This window comes from Lactuca sativa, chromosome 9 (genome assembly GCF_002870075.4).
Source record: "Lactuca sativa cultivar Salinas chromosome 9, Lsat_Salinas_v11, whole genome shotgun sequence".
Lineage (NCBI taxonomy): Eukaryota > Viridiplantae > Streptophyta > Magnoliopsida > Asterales > Asteraceae > Lactuca > Lactuca sativa.
Genome location: NC_056631.2, coordinates 58,561,667 through 58,570,071, shown reverse-complemented (window position 1 = coordinate 58,570,071; position 8,405 = coordinate 58,561,667). Strand labels below are relative to the sequence as shown.

The following is an 8,405-nucleotide window of genomic DNA, read 5'->3' as shown; positions in this document are numbered from 1 at the left end:
GTTTTTATTTGCTTGCTTAGTTGGTAATTTGAATTAAGTTCTTCTGATCTTGCAAAATCCGTAAAAACCCCCCAATTTAAGTTTTTTTTCTTAGTTTTAATTAGAAGTAGTTATATTAATTAATTAAATCCCATTCTCTATGTTCGACACCCGGCTTACCCTAGCGATTCTATAATCCGATTAGGTAGACTGCCTATAGGTGCATATATTAGTTAAGTTAGTTAGGTTATAAATTTAAAACATGTAGGTACTTTTGTGCACATCAAAGTTTTTGGTGCCTATGGCGGGGAACGACTTATTTGATTTTTAGTTCAGTTGCTTTTAGTTATTCGACCCTTTTTGTGGGGTAAAAACCGCAAAAAGTTATTTTTCTGCATTTATTTTTCTGTTTGAACAACAAGTCAATAACCACACCGTGGTCATCTTTTCCACGTCGTGGTTACGTTTTAGTCAATCTGTTATTTATTTATTTTTATTCGTTTTATGCATTTTGTTTTATTTTGTTTTTTGTTTTAGTGATTTATGACCCGAGGATCCAACACTCCAGTAATTCCATGAGAAGAAAGATAAGAAGGTCGGAAAGTCTAGCAATACTTTTCAAGCTGAAAATTTCGAACTTTTTGAAAAGACTCCAAGAAAGAAGGAAGTAGGATACGAGCTAGAACATCTACCGAAGGAATTCCAAAAGACAAGATAAAAAGTGAGGTTGAAGAAATGGCAGACATCACAAGACTGAGTATGGGAGATTACGAGAAGCGGATCCGTGATGATAATAAACTAGGCCTTGTGCCACCCGAGATTCCAACTAAAAGCAGATTTGAGCTCAAGGGGCACATTCTATCAATGCTCAAGGACACACCTTTTTTCGGGAAATAATATGAAGATGCATTCAAACACATCGATGATGTAAAGTACTGGAAAACTACTTCGATGTTCCAAACGTGCCTCAAGACTCAGTGTTACTTAGGATGCTTCCAGTGACATTTATCGGTAAAGCTAAAGTTTGTTTGAAATCACTCATGCTCGGATCCATTACTACTTGGGCAAATCTTTGTGAAGCCTTCATTGAGCAATTCAACCTGCCTTCAAAGATATCTAAACTCAAAAAGAAGATTGCTAATTTCCAACAAAACGATGGTGAATCACTATATGAAGCATAAGAGAGATAAAAAAAAAGGTTGCTTAGGAGTTGTCATCAACGTGATCTAAATGTCCAACAAGAAATGTCTATTTTTAATGATGGAGTGAATGTTACAAAGAGACAACTTCTTGACTCTCAAGGGCCAATGACAAAGAAAGAACCGGACATCATTAAAGAGTTAATTGAGGAATTTGCAAAGCACTCACCTGAATATTATAAAACACGAGAAGATGTTACTAGAGGTAAAGCAGATGGAGGGAACGAGAACATGGCTGCAATCTATAAACTCCATAAGAATTGGATGTGACAATTGCCATGGGACACATTTAAAGAAGGATTGCGAATTGGACGAACATGGGAATAAGAAAGCGCAAGTGTTTTACTCTAGTGGTGACAAATATGATGAAAATTGGAGAAAGCTGAAAAAGGAGTGGTTGCGTTATGACGAGTACAAGAATCAAAAGGACGATAAATATAAACAAACCGACCGATGCTACTACCCAAAAGAACAACCACCACCCGAGAAGAAACTGGATTTTGAGTCAATACTTAATAGGTTTATGGAAGCATCTAAAAAAGACACGATACTACTACTGCTAATGTGAGAAATCATCAAGCTTCCATCAAGAACATTGAGACTCAACTAGGCCAATTAACGAAAAGTGTTAATGAAAGGTTACCTCCTAGAAATCCCAAATAAAAATCACAAACTCATGTAATGGCGATTTACACTGAAGAAGAAGTTCATTATGTGCCATTAATGACCCATGATACAGATTCTAAGAAGCTTGATTTGTATTTGGAAAGCCTGAAGCACAAAAAGAAAAATCTAACTTGAGTTATGATAATTCACCACATCGTGGTGACCTTGCCACGTTGCGGTTACTAGAGAATCAAAATTCTTCTCCTTTAAATGCATAGCAGCCTCTTTTACCATTCCCGTCTCGAGCCATTAAGCATAATTTGAGCCAGAAAAGAAGAAGTTCATGGAAAAAGTACTTTTTCTCTCAATTAATGCTCCTTTACTCAAATCCATGGCCAAGCTTCCTAAGTTTGCTAAAGATGTGATAAATAATCGAAAAGAGTTGGAGAAAGCATTTACTCGATCTACCAAGGCTCCAAAACACAAAGATGACATTTAGAATGGCAGATCACTCAATCACTAACCCACATGGAATCATTGAGTATTTGTTGGTGAAAGTGGGGAAATTTATTTTTCCAACTGATTTTGTGGTATTGGATATAAAAGAAGACAAATACCTTCCCATAATTTTGGGAAGACCATTCTTGAGTATCGCAAGAGCCCTTGTTGACATTCATGACTTATAGCTGACATTTCGAGTAGAAGATGAAGAATTCACTTTTGAAATGAATCTAAAAGTGAGTTATGACGAGTCAAGAAATGAAGTGCTAAGGATTAATAATTTGCAAAGAGAAAGTCTTAATGAGCTATAAGAAATTGAGAAATTGATGGAAGAAGAGTTGAAAGTTTTGGAGAAACCTCATGTGGAAAAAGTAAATTATTCCAAACCAAGAGCTTCAATTCCTATAATGTTTGAGGTGTTCGTGTTCTCTACACCCAAGTCTCAAGTAGAAGAGGTAAGTGACGAAGAAGAAATCGATTCGGGTAATTATGGTGAGATAAATGATGAAGAAATGGGTGAAGAATTAAAGGAGATTTTAATTACAAAGATGGAGTTAGGAAAAGAAGATCATAAAGAAGACGAGAAAAGGAATACGAAGATGAAAGGGAAAAACAAGGAAATGAAACGTAAACATGAAGAAAGCTCTTATCAAAAGAAGAAAGAAAACTCGAAGAAAGAATACATTCGATGGGTTCAAGCATACAAGTGCAAGTGGAAAGAGCGAAAGGAGAAAAGGGAGATCCCACTCCCACCCGCAACAACTAGAGTGGAAAGGAGTCCGACTCACGACTCCTCAAGAAAGAAGCTCTTCTCGGGAGGCAATCCGATTTTTTTGAGGGTTTTTAATTTCTTTTATTTTTTATTTCTTTTTAGTTTTTGTTTTTATTTTGGTTTTATTTTAGTTTAACTTGATGATCGTGTGTTTCTCTAGTCTCTTGATCTTGTTTTTTAGTGTTGGACGAAAGTGGAGAAGTGAATGAGCTTAATTGATGCAAAAGTCGTGCGATTTTTAGTAGATTATAATTGAAGACCGTATTTTTGTAGAAGTGTGAGGTCCTCACTAGGTGAAGAAAAGAGATATGAAGGAATTTTATAGAAGGAAAAGTTCGGGAATTGTCCTGAGCCATTAAGAAGAAATGATGCATAATGTTGGCTCTTAATGACATTTTGAGAAGTTACCACGTCGTGGCCATCATCTCTGCACCATGACATTTGTTTTTATCACGACTAAATAACATCAGACCTATACCCATGACGTGGCATCACTAGATCACGTCGTGGTGTTTTTATTTTTCATGACGACACCTTCTTACTCAACACCATGACGTGGCATTGCTTTCCCATGTCGTGGCGGTTCAACACACTTTTTAAAGATGGTTCTTTGGTTTATTTTGATTCAGCACATTTACATTCACACAAAAAGAGTCCAAAATTTCTGTTTCCAGCCATTATTAAGAGATCTTCAAGCTTTTCCACAAAAGTTTTAGAATTCGATCTCGCCATTACTATCCCACGGGAGTCCGTTACAATTTCTCCTCTTTTTAATTTTATGTTCTTTAATTGTTTAAGTATGCAATCAGGATATTGCATCAATTAAGTGTGTGGTAGGGGGTTAAATATAGGAATGCAAGCATACTGATAAAAAATAATGAAAAATGACTAGGATCTAAAAAAATATTTTAAATATTTGAAATAATAATCTAAAATTGAATCTAGTCAAAAAATTGTTGTGTTGAGATCTAGGTTGCTAGTGTTGTGTGGGACGATCCAATGCGAGTTTTGATGTTTATTTGAGCCAATGTATGTTATAATGTATTTATGGCTTCCCTGTCCTAGTGAAATCATTGAACAAAAACCCAACCTTGCTTATTTTGAGGGACATAATATGTTTAGCATCATATACCAAAAAATATATCTAGAAGATCTTATGTAGTCATTGCACCTTAGACCAATACCTTTAACCAATAAGGGTTGAAGTTAAGTTCCCTTGCTTAAGCATATGTCTTTTTAAGGATTTTTAGTTTTGAGTGAAAAAATGAGAAAAGTACAAAAGTAAAAAAAAATAGTAAAAAATAGAAAAAAAAAACGTTGCAAAAGATTGAGAGAATAAGAGTCTACAAAGATATGAAGATTAAGAAATATGAAGAAAAACACAGAAATCGAAGACTCAAGAATAAGGCAATTTGCCAAGTTATTATTATTTGTTGTAATTTTTCTTTATAGTTTATTTTTCCATATGTATGTTTGGGGAGTTAACCAAAAATTACCTTGAGGTTAATAAATATTTTTGAGGATATATTTGGTGGGGTGCATAAAATGAACATTGTTCATAAGAATTGAGGAAGTGTTTATGAGGACCGTAAGTATTTAGGATTGAGGAAGTTCTTAGGAAAATCTATACATAAATACATGCATTGCGTTCTTGATGTAATGGAAAGGCTCAAAATGGATGGTCTTGTGCGATATTAGTAACTAGGGTTTTGATGTGTTAATAATAAAATAAGTTTTGTTTGAGGACAAGCAAAATCCAAGTGTAGGGTATTTCTATATGTGCATATTTAGTCATGTATATTGTATATATTTCTAATACTTTTAGCTACAATTATGTTTATTTTGGGACATAAAGTACTTTATGTTTTAAATATGTTTTATAGTAGCAACGACATGCTTGGGATGAAAAGGAAGCAAATGAGGAGTTGGAAACATGAATGAATGATCTAAGGCAAAAGAAGACAAACAAGTCTTGAAGATAGAAGACCACAACGTGCTGACCATCCACCACAACGTGGCGAATGGAAGATCATCGACCACTGAGCCAACTTTGAGAATACGGGATATCCATGAATATCACGACGTGGTGCGCGCCTTTCAACCATGTCGTGGTGGCCAAATATATGGAAACTATATGTGTGTATATGTGTGTGTGTGTGTATATATATATATATATATATATATATATATATATATATATATATATATATATATATATTAGGTCAAATGGAGGGATTTATAGCCGATTTTCTGATAAGGATTACAGAAAAAAGACCTCTATAAACCATGGAGAAAATCAAGAATCGATTAGAGCTCAAGATTTGAAGAGATATAGATGAATTCTACATAGATCTAATCGGTTTGCTAACATACTCATGTCTAGTCTTTTTTTGCATGGATTTTTTTTTTTTGTGTTTTTATGCTATTATGAGAGGCTAAAAACAATATACTTCTGTTAAAGATGAACCTAATCCTTATGTGTTGATTTCAATTTATGGATGATATATGTTGATTTTACTTGTGTTTGATAATTAAACCCTAGCATGTTTTAGTTCTAGTTTTTATTACTTATTAATCAAGTTCTGTGTGATAGTTGATCATTCTAATTGCATGCATTTGTCACCTAATTCTTTACGATCATTAAATAGTTAGAGTTAGGATTAATCAAATCTTAGATAAAGTAATTAAAGCTAGTAACTTTAACTGTGTTAGAGAGCATAATTAACCTTAATTTGTAATTGATTGTTTAACTTCATCATAGAAAAGTAACTATTATCATTCACAGTCCAATTTGTGTTTATTATTGATTTGGTGTTGAACTTGTGCTTAATCATTACATGGTAATTCATAAATTGGTATGTCTAGATATTTGATCATAATGCTAGTTAACAAATTGGTAATTAATATATTTAATCCACTAGAAATCAACCACAAGAGTAGGGGAAATCGGAACAGAACATAAGTACTCTTTAATCTTGAAGTAAATTCGTTTTTATTTGCTTTCTTAGTTGGTAATTTGGTAGTGATTTGAATTAAGTTTTTCTAATCTTGCAAAATTTATAGAAATCCGTAATTTAAGTTTGTTTTCTTAATTTAATTAGAAGTATTTATATTAATCAATTAAATTACGCTCCATATGTTCGACACCCGACTTACACAAGCTATTCTATAATCTGATTACGTACACTGACTATAGGTGCATATATTAGTTAAGTTAGTTAGGTTATAAATTTAAAACAAGTACATGCTTTTATGCACATCAATAACTTATTTATACAAATTCGGATTTCAGAGTTATTCATATGTACAAAATCTTTGTTACATATTGTATGCATTCATTAAAAGATATTTATCTAGCCACGATATCAAGTGCTGTCCTTGAAATTGAAGGTCCAAAACTTACCAGAGACATAAATGGATTTAAAAGTAGGTTAGTCACAAAGAAAAAAAAAGATATTTATCTTTAATTAAGTATCATTTTAGTGAAACTAAACTCAAAATATCTTACTTTTTCCAGAAGGTTGAGAAGGTTGATGAGGTTACCTATTAATTTTGTCATAGACCCATAACATGCATTCATTAAAAATATCCATATGTAAATATCATTTTTGTCGTAGACCCATAGCATGCATTCATTAAAAAAATATCCATATGTAAATATCATTTTTAGTGTGTAATTTTTTTTTCCATTTAATAGTTTTCGTTCTTTACAAAAAATATTTATCTTTTTTTATTTGAAATATACTATAAACTATGTAGTTACAAAAATTTTAAAAAGTTCTAAAAATTTTACTTTATTTTTAATATTTAGCAAGTCATATTAATTAGACCAAATAACAAAAATTATGTATTAAATATGATTATGTGAATAAAATAAGTATGCAATTTATATGAGGGGATAAAATATATGGATATTAATAAAACTGACCATTTGTTGTTTAGTTAAAATGTATAGAACTTTTCTATACATTTTACCGAAATAACATATGAGACAGAAATGAAACATTTTTTTTAATGATAGACAAAAAAGTAACCTTTTTGAAATGTGTAAATTGTTACCAAATATAATCTCTTTCTATCTATATTCCTAATGAGTATTTCCACATGTCTAATATCTATATTTGTCAATCAAATGACATCTTAATTTCTTATATCACATCTACTTCTCATTTGATATGTTTATTTTTAGTTCTGTTAGATTTCAATAAAATCGAAGCATTTTTTTCGTAATTTTAGCAGTTGCTCTTGAAATTCTAGAATATAGTTTTTTTTTTTTTGTCCAAAATCTAAAATCCAAATTTTTAGTATTAAATGTACCTTCTTTTAGATTTTTTTTAATATAACATGAAATTAGTTTGGAATGTCTGTGAATAACCCATTTCAAACATAGATGTCATTCTTTTAAGAGAAATTAAATTGATTCTTATATTTTATGCCTACAAATGTTCATGTCCAATAAAATTATGACAAGTGTCATCATTTTATATTTTTTTTAACTAACTCGTTAAGACTATATTAGAAATATATCAAATAAAATTAAATTGAATGGTGAAATGATATCACTTGTTATAATTTTAATGGATAAGAATAATTATAAGAAGAAAAAATAGGAGGTAATTAAATTTCTCTTTCTTTTAAACACATAAAGATAATTATTTCGATTAACTTATTTAATCTTAACGCCTTTTAAATATAATAATATAAGGTAATATATAATTAACAAGTCAATAAATATTAATTGATAAATGATATCATAACAAGTCATCTGTTCCAATCATATTAAATAAACATAACCGATTAATAATTAATAATCAATAATAAATTATACATAGAAAAAGCTCTCATTATATATGTTCCATGGTGACTAACTGACTACTTGACTAATCAGTATTTCTATATTTGGTATTTTGGTATCAAGTGCCGATCAAGTTGAAGGCTGATGTTGCTGGCCTTTTGTGATCCACATAGGCCCATAGTACATGACCACACAGAGGACATGGTGTTGACAGTGTTCACTGACATGTCTTTCCACTCCCATCGGTATCCATTCCAACTCCTTTCAAAAAGAGGATTATTATCCTTCTAAAAGGACCTTATCAATTAAATGGCATGTATCAAAATTAAAAGTTGACCACATTTTTAACAACTATTAAATATTATAAAAGTTATTTTGACCTAATGATATAGTTATCCTCTTAATATTTGAAAGTTTCTTTTTTGTCATTTGTCAATTTCTGATGAGTTTTGACAGTTATCATATCTTTGTATTTTTGAAATTAATATTATCAACTTGTCAAATTTTGATTTATTTTAATTTTTAAAATTAAAATCATATACTTATATATGAA

General features: G+C 31.1%; 1 non-coding gene across 1 annotated transcript; it reads right to left on the bottom strand.

Annotated features, from left to right (window-relative positions):
* Positions 1–1,097: 1,097 nt before the first annotated feature.
* LOC111915069 (small nucleolar RNA R71) lies at positions 1,098–1,207 on the bottom strand. The gene has a single exon (XR_002858044.1). It is a non-coding gene; the product is annotated as a small nucleolar RNA R71 (small nucleolar RNA).
* Positions 1,208–8,405: the final 7,198 nt, after the last annotated feature.